Here is a 12,840-nt window from a genome sequence, read left to right on the forward strand (position 1 = left end):
CTCCAAGTTAACAACCCAATAAAAATTAGTCTTTTGTTAACATGCACCACAATGCTTCTCTTCTTAGAGGCCAAAGGACCTGCCTCAGCAACAGGGCTCTCACCTGCACTTGGTATGTTTAGAGTTAGGAGTTCCCAGTCCACTGCCTTCTTGCCTCTGGAGAGGGCGAAATGAAGGGTGCTGTCCTGGCTCTTCCCAATTTCAGTCATTTCACAAGTCTGCAGTGTTCAATTGCCCCAACTTGCAAAAACCATGGTTTTATAACATGTTAATCTTGAATTTGGTGTTTTTACTAAAGGCAAGCATCTTCAACTATAAAAGTTTTATTTTATTTATTTATTTATTTTTTACCTCAGATTCTGCCAAGAAGTTCTTGAAACGATGATTCTTGTGCCATAATAAACCCGGAAAAATAGCAAATAGATACTACACTAGTTTCATATTATGAAGAGATTTGTTTGTGCTGTTCAGGAGGCTGAACTATATTTAGAAGGCAAAGAAAAGCCCTAGCAGGTTTCAGATAGAGAGCAACAGAGATCTTCCTCTTTCCCTTGCTCGCCTCTTCCCCAGAGAAAAGAAGCCAGTGTAATACGTTTCCTCCTGAGAACGAAGCGCTGTTTTCTGGCCTCCACTGTTTCTCTGAAAGTGGCTTCTCTGTGCTTTTAGTTTTTCTAGGAGTTGAGAGAAAGACTACTCCAGAGGACAGTGAGATTAGCCCCGAATGGGGGCCCTGTTGCTTTGTCCACACGAGATCCATCCCTGAGTGCACTGTGATCAGCCACTTCTCTATGTTTTTCTGATATTTTCACTTCCTGCTTACCCCCTTCTCCTCCACAGTGGACATATGATGTCTTATTCTTTCCACTCAGCTCAACTATGTCCCTTTGGGGAGAATCAACACTTTTCTCATCTGATTTGCCATATAATTGATCAGATATCTCCATTATAGTTCCTATCATACAGTGTTGTGATTAGTGTATGTAACTATCACACGGCCAGGGAGACCTACTCTAGGTATCCCCAGAAACCAGCAAAGAACATGACACTTCTTGGCCTCAGCATGTACCTGTTGAATAGAAGGAACTAATTGAATTAAATAAGGATAACTTGGCTGGCACTTTTCTTCCTTTGAACATTACAACTACTTGTGGGAAAAGGTAATATTATCAGCATCCTCAAACCAGAAGAGATGATAGACAATGAAATATGATAAAAGCATACTCCAAATATTACAATTGCAGCATTTGTTCTCCCTACAATACCAAATGATAAGTAGTAAAAAGACTTAATCCAGGGAGGAATCAGGATTTACACAAAGTAAATATTGGGAAAAGGAGTGACTTAAACAGCAATGAAGAAAAAGAAAAGAATTATCTGCATGCTACCATTCACCCCAGTTCAGGACCTATATTTTCCCAAAATTTGTTTTTAAGTTTTTGTATGGGGTTCTTTATCACACAGATCACCACACTTGGTTAGGCCTGGCCCTCACTCTGATGTCAGACATGACACCTCTTGGCCAAGCTGGGACCAGCAGAGTGATTAGTTTCGTTGGTGTACATCTGTTCCACTTCCTTCAATTCCCTGTGTCTGATTATTTTTTTCTGCATCTTCCTAAGATGCATTATTTTTTCTTTTTTTTCCGAGACAGAGTCTTGCTCTTATCGCCCAGACTGGAGTGCAGTGGTGTGATCTCGGCTCATTGCAACCTCCACCTCCCGGGTTCAAGTGATTCTTCTGCCTCAGCCTCCTGAGTAGTTGGGATTACAGGTGTGCACCACCATGCCCGGGTAATTTTTGTATTTTTAGTAGAGATGGAGTTTCACCATGTTGGCCAGACTGGTCTCAAACTCCTGATGGCAAGTGATCCGCCTACCTCGGCCTCCCAAAATGCTAAAATTAGAGGTGTGCACCACTGTGCCCAACTCTAATTTCCCTTTGTTAATTTCCCCTTCTCTTTTGATATGTTATTGTCTATATGACACTGGCTAAATTTCGAGATGATCATTTGGAAATGTCAGCATTATCTATACATCATTTTTGGACAATATGTTCAAACACAATTATAGTAGGTTTTATCTATTACTTTATACATGTTGCTTACAAAAAATGCATATTAGTAATTTCTCAAGTAATTTTAAATTTTAAAGGCAACCAGATCTTAGCACTTCTATTTTAAAATAAACAACAGTAAATAATTGTATTTCATTGTGATACCAGATCTTCTAAAATGTTTATATATTTGATATGTATACATAGCATATATATGCCATGTATATTTATTTGCCACATATATACTAAAAATCATATACATTTATGTATTTGCCACACTCACGTGTATGTGTATGTATATGTGTGTGGGTGTGTGTGTATTTGTCACTTCCATCATTTGTCATTTGCCTCTTAACTATAAATGGCATACTTGGGTTACCATTGTTTATAGTGCTTATCTTATTTAACTGATCAATATTTTCTTTACCAGCTTGCCTTTACATGTCAGAAAAAGAGTTACCATAAACTTTAGGTTCGAGGGATCCTCAGTTATATGGGCCATTTTCAAGGCTCTGGAAGGAGTCCTAGTCATGTGTTATTCTGGTCATAAATCTTCCAAAAGTCAGATACTTTAACAACATTCAGTTTCTTTTCACTTTTGCTTCCAGTCCATTACACTGAACTTCATGTTAAATGACATCAGAGACTAAAGGCAGTTAGAGGTCTAACTAAGGGAAATTGAACTTAACATACATTTAGTTTAGTAGTATGCATGTATGTAGTTTGCTCTCATTTCTGAGTACAATTTAGTTCTTTCTAGCTATGTCTCTGTAGCAATGACTTCCAGGAATAACAATATGCTGGAAATGTACAGACCTGGGAGCTAGTCTGCAAAATTATAAGCACAGGCTTTGATTTTCATCAATACCTAGTCATAACAGAAATTTTCTCCTGTTAATGCACAAAAATAATTCCAACTTGATAATGCAATATATGTAATTTTGTATATGTCCATACAATAAAAGTATGTGCTGTGTATTTCAATATGTCAGTAGAAACAATTCTGACATTTAGAAGCAAAATATAGCCAAAAAACCCTCACCCAATACCGAAAACAGAATTCATTAAAATAAAGAGATAAATTTCAAATATAAGTGGTGAATACACCATAGAATTGTTTGATTTTCCGTTAATAAAGAGGAGTGTAACAAACTGAAAAAAAAATACATTTTTCACTAATTTGTCAGGAAATACAAACATCAAGAAATATAAATACAAATAATGTAAAAAAATACAACATTGCAATACCACCAAGGACAGTTTGTTCAATTAGCGTAGCCAATTCAAAGAATGTCTTAAGGTTAGACTTTATAGAGGAGAACTTGAAATGCCCCAAGGTCTTCCACTTCACATATGAAGAAACTTAGAGGTTTTCCCAATTCAGCAACAACACTAAAAATTTACATATTATCTATTATGAGTTGTGAAGCTGTAAGAAAAGTTTCCAGTCTATCAATTTAAAGAACGTGCTTTGATGAACCACGACAAAAAGGACTGGTGTATATTTTTATTTTTCTCTTTAGAAAATTATATTACAAAATCATTGTCAAAGGAGGAAGCAAAATACAGCCCAAAAAAGTAGAAAAAAATATTGTAGAGTATGTTAATAAAAATGCTATGTTATTTTTCTGGGATTTTGTGATGTCAATGGTATTTATCAGCTTTGTTTTCTCATTCTAAGCAGATATTCAGATTTGTTTCTAATTTTGCATTTACGTTTTTACATTGCTTCGTTTAATGAAAGTTCTAAAACTGATTAAGCTTGGTTCCCACAAAATCTGTATCCAACTCTTGTTTGAGGCTTAGAGAATTCTTGATTACAAACATAATTCATTTTCTGTATTCAGAATATTTAATCTTGAGGCTAGGTGCAGTGGCTTATGGCTGTAATCCCAGCATTTTGGGAAGCTAAGGTAGGAGGATTGCTTGAGGTTGGGAGTTCAAGACCAGCCTGGGCAACACAGGGAGAATCTGTCTCTACGAAAAATTTAAAAAATTAGCCAAGCATGGTGGCATCTGCCTGCAGTTCCAGCTACTTGGGAGGCTGAGAAGAGAGGATCATCTGAGCCCAGGAGGTTGAGGCTGTGGTGAGCTGTGATTGTGCCACTGCACTCCAGCCTGGGCGAAAAAAAAAAAATGAAGAAAGAAAGAAAAAGAAATATTTAATCTATCTGGAATTTATTTTAGATTATGGTATAGGGTGGAAAATTTGTCCTACTTTTTCAAAGCTGGCCAACTGTTTCAGCACCATTGTTAAGTAATATATATATTTTCTCATTGTTAATAAAAGTCACTTTAGCATAAATTCTTAAGTATGCTTGAAATTCTTCTAGGATTTTTGTTCTGTTTCATTGTTCTATCTATTCCAGTACCATTGTTTTAATTGGTTATATTTTGATAATATATTTTGAAAACCATTAGTGCAAATCTCATTCTTAGTTTTCAAAAATTTAATTATTGCAGTATGTTTACTTTTCTAGTTGAAATTTGAAATCACTGTTACATGTTTTTAAAAAAAAGCTCGCTAAAATTCTGACAACTTATAATTAATTTAGCAGAACTGATATCTTAACAATACTAAGTCTTATCTGCAGCGTCATTTTTTTGTAGTTGTCTATGTCCCTCGGAAAATGTTAATAGTTTCTAATGGATTTTAGGCATTCCTAATTAAGTATACGTCTAGGCAGTTGATATTAATTGTTAGAAAACTGTTTTAAAATTAATGTCTGTATGATTTGTAAATGGCCACTTGACTGAACTTGCCTATTTAAAGAAATCAACTGCAAACATTGATACTTCTTTGTGTATTTTGAAACTGATTTAGCTTTTCCCATTATATTGGCCAAGATTCACAAAATAGTAGTAACTGTTTACACTAAGTATTTATGATTCCCAATGGAATACCTCTGAGAGAGAGATAGAGAGGTCCATTTTGATATGTATGTATTTATCTATGTATATATGAAATGTTGAAGGAATATTCTTTCTAGTTTCCTTAAATACTCTGTCAAACATGGTTGTTAAACTAAATTAGGTACTTTTGGAAGATACCTATCGATACTATCTTTTTAAAAGTCGTTTGTATCTGTTACATTAATAGATTTCTTTATACTTCTTGATTCCAAGAATAAACTCTAGTATGGGGGTAATTTATTGCTCTTTTAATACGTCTGGGTTGGTGATTTTATTTAGGATTTTTTAATTCTCTATAACCATAAGTGAAATTCAGCTATAGTTTTCTTTCATTGTGATAATTTTATCAGGTTTTGGTATGAGTTTAAAATAAACTGGGAAGATTTCCATCTTTATTCTCTGGGACATTTTAAATTGCAAAAGAAATCTATAATTTCAGAGTCTAAAATAACATCCATAAAATCATCTGGTTTTGGCAAATTTGAAGAGATAATTATCATCTTTTTCAATTTTATTCATGGTGGATCTTCTACATTTTGAGCCAATTTTGGTTATTTATATATTCCAGACAGACAATCTATTTCATCAAGATATTCTCACTCAGTTGCATAAAGTTTTATAGAGAAGTAGCTCCCAATGTTTTGTTCTTGCCTCCTATCAGTTAAAAATGCTTGAGTAGGCACCCCAATTTACTTATTTAATAATTGCATGTATTTACTACTAGACTTGTGGATTACATAAAGTATAAAACACTCTTGTAAATAGAAGAATTTTAAAGATAAGATAAAGATGAAATAAACTATTTAAAAATAATTTCTATTTAGTTCAATCATGAAATAAAAAACTTGTTGCTTCTCTAAAATAGTCTTAATATTAATATTTTAGTAGGAATTATGTCATTAAATAGGTTTTATTATTTTTTTAAATCTTGGTTTAATAATTTGTGACATAGTGATCAAAGATATTTTTCTAAACTCAATTTCTTTTGGTATTTGTTTTAAAAAGTTACCCTAGCTCTAAAGATACCTCACAAATACACATAGGTCCAAACTGGAAAAATTAAGTGCATCATTGTCAGTTTTACTAAGTCGTCATGTACATTCTTTTCAGTCCCATTTACTAATCATGTAGATAATGGTTGAAATATTAAAAAATATTTGCTTTTCCTGACAGAAGCTGTTGAATTTTTAAATGTTTAACAAATGAGTTTAAATACCACTGGGACTGTACACAGGTTACAAAGCAGGTTATATATTTTGTGGTCCTGTTTTTAGAGTAGGCAGATTTAAGAAATTTTGTAAGTGACAAACATTGTTTTCAGCAACAAAAATCACATAATGATGGGAACATTTCCAATTATTCTCAAAATGCTGTCTCCATTGCAGAAGTTTGTTTAAAAAGCCAATTATTTTCTATTCCCTTGTAAAAGCATATCACTTTTACCTTTGAGTGGCAGTTTGTGCTAATATTTTTTCAGCGTTGGCTGGGTTGATACAACTGACAGCCATTTACCTTCACAGAAATGATCAGCTAATTTGGGACACTTGTCTCTCTATAAAGGACACATACATAACTCACCAATAGCTTAAATCAGTAAACAAATTAAAATAGCTTAAAATTTTTCTTCAAATTTAAATCCCAGACATCCTGCAAGAGGAAATGAAATTCTATGTATTCTTCATTGATTTTTTTTGGTGGCCGTCTCATAATCGTTATCAAAAAATTACAAGTTTGCAAAGATGTAATTTGTGGAATTTGGTAACCACAGACACTTAAAAAAAAACCTTAAATCCCATCATACTCAATGACATTCCAATACCATAGCAATTTGACACCCACACTGTCCATTCTTAAAAATATATGTATCAGATTTTATCTAACAATGGGAAATAGTACTTTATCCCTTTTTCTTCCTGGACTTTTATTCCTATTCCACTTCAAGCCCCCATTCCCAAGAATGTATTTAGTATATATTTATTTTTGAAACTCTGTTAATCATCAATATTTTCTATGATAAAAATATGCATATAAATTGAAAGATTAATTTTTTAATTACCTGTGAACATAAGGCTGTAAGTGTTAATTGCCTCTTAGAGACAGCTATCATTGCGACTGTTAGTAGTACATAATTAGTCAAAACAACGTAACTACATTACAGATTTTCATAGATAATCATTAAACAACAATTTTTAAATTATCAAAAAGAAAGCTCTTAATGAGATTAATGGGGTCAGGTTATTTTCATTTGCCCCTAGATAAATATTGTTCATGATTTGAACGAGACAGGGCTCACATCAATTCTGTTCATATATTTTATGTTTCTAGATGTAAGCCCTGAGAAACCTTGTTCATATAAATAGACAGAAATGGAAGTTCTGTTGCTGCTCAACGTGTTTACCCACTTCTGGGTTATTTGCTGATAAGTTACCGGCTGATGAAATTAGTTCTAATAATCTATCTTTTGAAAATTCTAATTCATTCTTCAATTGTGACAAAAGCAAAGAATTAATGTGTTTCCCAGTGGTTAGAGTTTGTTCACTTAGGCTTCGTTGAGATTTATCAAAGGATTATTATATGAGTCAGCCTTTTCTGTGTAACCAACCAACAAAATCTCAGTGGCATGTAAGAAAAATAGCAGTTATTTTTCTCCCTAGCAAGTATGCAGGTGAACTGGGGCAAACCTGGGTTCAGCTGCAAGTCAGTGCCAGCCTGTTCCGTGTGTCTCATTCTGGGGTCCAGGATGAAGTCGCAGTGGCTCCCTGAGGCATACACTCCTTGTGTCAGGGTCAAAGCACACAGTACATCTTAAAGCCTACACTTCTTAGAATGAGCACATGGCCACTGGCCAAAGAAAGTCCGAGGTCATGCCCAGCATCAATGGGCCAATGAATATTCTTACCATGGATGTGTGAGATGAGGGAGTGAATGTTTGCGGAATAATCTAATCTAACATACCTATTAGCTATTATTTTTGTTGTATATATTGTTTTGCTTTGAATCTAGTTTTCACTTAGCAATAACTTGTCCAAATCAATATATGAAAAAGAATTGGCAGATTAAGAAGAGATATGAGAAAGGTTTTTGAGATGCTAGTAGTGTTTCTTTATGTTTTTACCTGTGTGGTGGATATGCACGTGAGTTCACCGAGTGATAATTCAGTGAACTGTACATTCATAACCTATGGACTCTTTCTGTATGTTATACTCCAAATAAAAGCTTATTCTTAAAAAGGAGTTGAGAAAATCAAATTACTTTTTATATCAAAAATTTTCTAATAGAATATATTTATAATGATCCCTTTTACCTTATTAAATGCTTTAAATATGTATTTTTATGTATTTACAACTAATAATGGAAATAATTTATTGAAAGCTATAGCTTTAGAGCATTTAATTTATGGAAAATGTCTGCTATGAAACCTAATTAGCAAAGCTATTTCTCATTTTGAAATGTATCAACTAATAGAGATTTAGTTTGCATCAGAAAATCACTCACTGCATTTTTCAAATCAAATAAGTGTCAATGTTGATTTACAAGTATTATAAATAACATGTACATAAACATGTTAATGTTTCAAGGAATGTGATGAAAACACTGCAAAATAAATTATGGAGCACATTTGGCAACACAGTTTACTAAAGGTGATTAAGATTAAAATTGTATAGATTTAATATAATGAAATTATCCACTTTACAAGTTAAAAAGCAAGAGTAAATCTATACACTGTTTCTTATACCTTGATTTCTAAAAAGAAAATGTAATATATAGATAAAGTGACGTTATGAAGGGAGGAATGTGACAAAAATATGATGTTTATTATATGTGTGTGCATCTTACGTATTGAATTTTGGTATTTGGCTTTTTGGAACAGTTAACTAAAAATCATATTTACAAATCCAAAAATTGCTTCCTTAATTTTGTTTGCATTATTAGCAAACATTTTCTGTAATCAATGAAAGGTTTTATACACTGCTAAAAAATAACTACTCTAGCAGCTATTACATGACATAAAATATTTAATAATAGGTAGAAAATATAAACAAATTAGAAAACAAACAAGATATTTTTAAGATCTGACTTGATAAAATATATTTTAACCAATAGTTGAATAATACATTCCAAATCTAAAAAAACCAATTACTATCATTTGAAACATTTGGACCCCAGTTACTTTTAAAGCAAATGGTATCACCAATCTCCACTGCTTGTTCCTTGAAGATGTTTTTCTTCCCAGTCAATGGCACATCCTTGGGAGGAGAATTGAAAGTAGCTGAAGAAAACTGCTTACATTTAAATGAGAAAAAAAGACAGTCATTTTTGGCATCAGTGTGTTTTACCAATGCTCCCTTTGCTTTGCGGGTGCAAACTCTCCCTTGGAGAGCAATGCACTTTTTGCCAATCCTTTTGAGAAGTAAAAGAAGAGGTTGTAAAAGACAACTGTCATTCATTCCCCTCTTGGAAATGTCAGGTTTCAGGATGATCCACCAAGGGCAAAAGACTCTGCTTCCAATACACCTCTATATCTTTAAAAACAAATATGTAGAAGACAGTGAAATACTAGAAAACTTGTGGACTTTTATTGATCCGTGGATTAATCATAAAAGGAAGGCTCCAAGAAAACAATATTTTCAGAAGTCCCTTCGTTTGGTTCTCTGGCGGCACCTCACATTATGGGGCCAGATACCTCTATGGTAAAATCTAGGAGTGGTGAGGGGTAAATCTTTCAGGATGATCAGTGATGCTGTTCACTGAACCTTTCCAGGCTCTCTACCTGCCAGCCTCTGTGGGGCCAAGGGAATGCATTGTGAAGAGAAACAGTGACATTCTGGAGTGGATGGTTTCCCACAACATCCTGACAAATTCAACTTTCTTTTTTAAAATGGTAAAAGTTTTACTTTGAAAGATGAGCTAAGGAAAAAGAGAGCCCGCGTTATAGAAGGGAAGAGTATATACTAAAGTTGTGCCGTGTATATTGAGACCTTTAAACTACCCACGTTGTATACCTTTTTAAAGAGTCTCTATTTAGCCCAGTTTGAAGATCATTTGTCCAGGGGAAAAACGTTCTTTTAAATAGTTTGACAAAACACAGCTAGGGAATCTCCATGGAATTGTAAAACATTCTTTTTCTTTCTTTCATTCTTTTTTTTTTTTGAGATGGAGTCTTGCTCTGTGGCCCAGGCTGGAGTGCAGTGGTGTGATCTTGGCTCACTGCAACCTCCGCCTCCCTGCTTCAAGCAATTCTCCTGCCTCAGCTTCCCAAGTAGCTAGGATTACAGGTGTGTGCCACCATGCCTGGCTAATTTTAAACATTCTATTATTTTAAATAATCTATTCTGCACTCTATTTAGCTAAGTATATATGTCCCAACAAACTAAAGAACCAAGAGCATAAACATCAACTCCTTAGGATAGTGAAACCCTCCCCTTCCCTCCTCTACCAAGGAGAACACAGGCCTAGCCTAGGAACTGAGCAGGAGTCCACTGTGAAACAGTAGTTTCAGTAACTGGACAGATTATTTTCCATTTTTAAAATAAAAAAACATAAAAATAAGTGTCCCAATATTTTATTTGCATACCATTCTGGCATAGATCATCCCTTAGGATACATCAACATCATTTGAGAAAAAAAAAAACTAAGAGAATACTGTCTTCTACATTCTCATTAAATTTCCTTTTAATCTTTGGTTCAACATTACCATTCCTAATTTTAGGTCTTTATGGTTTTGTTTTGGTTTTCTTAATCAAACTTGGTAGTTTTTTTTTTTTTTTTTTCTTGAGATGGAGTCTCACTCTGTCGCCAGGCTGGAGTGCAGTGGCACGATCTCGGCTCACTCCAACCTCCACCTCTGGGGTTCAAGTGATTCTCCTGCCTCAGCCGCTGGGACTACAGGCATGCACCACCACACCCAGCTAACTTTTGTGTTTTTAGTAGAGACAGGGTTTCTCCATGTTGGCCAGGATGGTCTCAATCTCTTAACCTCGTGATCTGCCCACCTTGCTTCCCAAAGTGCTGGGATTACAGGCATGAGCCACCATACCCGGCCCTTGGTAAATATTTATTAATTTTATTGGACTGTGTAAGTAATAGTCTTTTGTATTTATCACTTTTTCTATCCTTCTGATTTATTATTACACTTTTACATCTAATAATTATTTCCTCTTCCTTTTCTTAGACTTATTTTCTTGTGATATCAGCATCTTGAGTTAAACACTAGGTTTTTTTTTTAAGGTATAATTGACAAATACAAATTGTATGTATTATATTTATGGTGTACAATGTAAGTAATGTTTTGATATATAAGTACATTGTGAAATGTTTAAATCAAACTATTGAATATATCCAATAGTTATTTTTTGTGGTGAGAATAAAGATCTACTCTCTTAGCAATATTTAAATATACAATACACTTTTATTAACTGTAGTCACCATGCTATACAATACTAGACCTCGCAAACTTTTGTTTTTTTAAGTGAAAGCAAGTTTATTAAGTAAGTAAAGGAATAAAATAATGACTACTCCATAGGCAGGGCAGTCCTGAGGGCTGCTGGTTCCCCATTTTTGTGGTTATTGCTTGATGATATGCTAAACAAGCAGCAGATTTTTCATGCCTTCCCTTTTCAGACAATATAGGAGAACTTCCTGATGCTGCCATGGCATTTGTAAACTTAGACCTCCCAAGTTTATTCATCCTGCCTAACTGAAACTTTGTATCCTTTGACCAACATCTTAAAATGATTTTCTTTCTCAGAATATAGCTTTTGTTATATTGATAAGAAATGTTTTCCTTATGCCAATGTCTGAATATATTAATAATGTTTAAATCCGTAACAGCATATTTGATTCCTTTTTTGACTTAAGTCTTATTTAGGAGGATGTCTTGATATTTTCAAATAGTTGGATTTGGGGAAGAAAGAACAGTTTTGGAGTTTTTTTCCAATTTAAAATCTTTGATTGCATTTGTAGCATTGTGGTCTTAAAAAACTATCTATACCACTTCTGCTTTGGGAAGTGTATTACAACTTTTCTCTGAAAAATTTTCCTCTGAAACAGGCTGTCATGGGTTCTCTGGATGGGTCCTGGTTTCCAAATTTAATCTCTAGTTCTTCTTCACTAGCCTTAAGAGTGGCATAATTCTTAACAACAACAACTCATAACCAACATCAAATTAGCTTCACTATGATTTATTGAGGCCACTCTCAAAGAAAAGATCCATTCTGGAAGGCAGTGAAGATAACAAAATTCACAGTACCACAGTCAGCAATGGTGTGGGCTCTTTTGCTTCTTGGAGCAGGACAAGTTAGCCCCTGGATTCCTTGATTGCCGCCCCGGCTGACAAACCTAGAACAACAGCGGTACAGACATCCTCCCTGTGCGTGCCCGGTTGTTCCGTTTTGCTTCAAAGCCGGTGGGGGATGGAGGGGTGGTAAAATATTGGTAACTCGTGTGATAGAACTGATGGTACTAGTCAGCCATCTCACCCACCTCCTAAAGGCGCCTGCCCAGCTGTAACCGCCGCTGAGTGACCTGGCCTTGGAGGGGGCACACTCCACAATGCATGTTCTCAAATGAATGTTCTGGAAACATAGGAGCTCTCCCAAAACGCCTGCTCAAAAACGTTGGAAACTAATTATAAAAACCGTCGTTTTATTTTATTTCTATTTTGCACCCGCAGAATGGACATCTTTTTGAGGCCATGCCCTGTCTGGTATCCAGCGGGAGGGAAAGCGCATCCGCTCACAGGCTCAGGGCTTCTCTCTGACAGATCAGAGCTGGTGGCCCGATGTGCATAATTGATGTAAATAATCAGTGATTCTGCAGGTGCCAGAAAAGTAGGTCTTTCTAAGGAACAAAGTTTTTCTTCATGTCCATTAACCA

Source organism: Pongo abelii, chromosome 5 (genome assembly GCF_028885655.2).
Source record: "Pongo abelii isolate AG06213 chromosome 5, NHGRI_mPonAbe1-v2.0_pri, whole genome shotgun sequence".
Lineage (NCBI taxonomy): Eukaryota > Metazoa > Chordata > Mammalia > Primates > Hominidae > Pongo > Pongo abelii.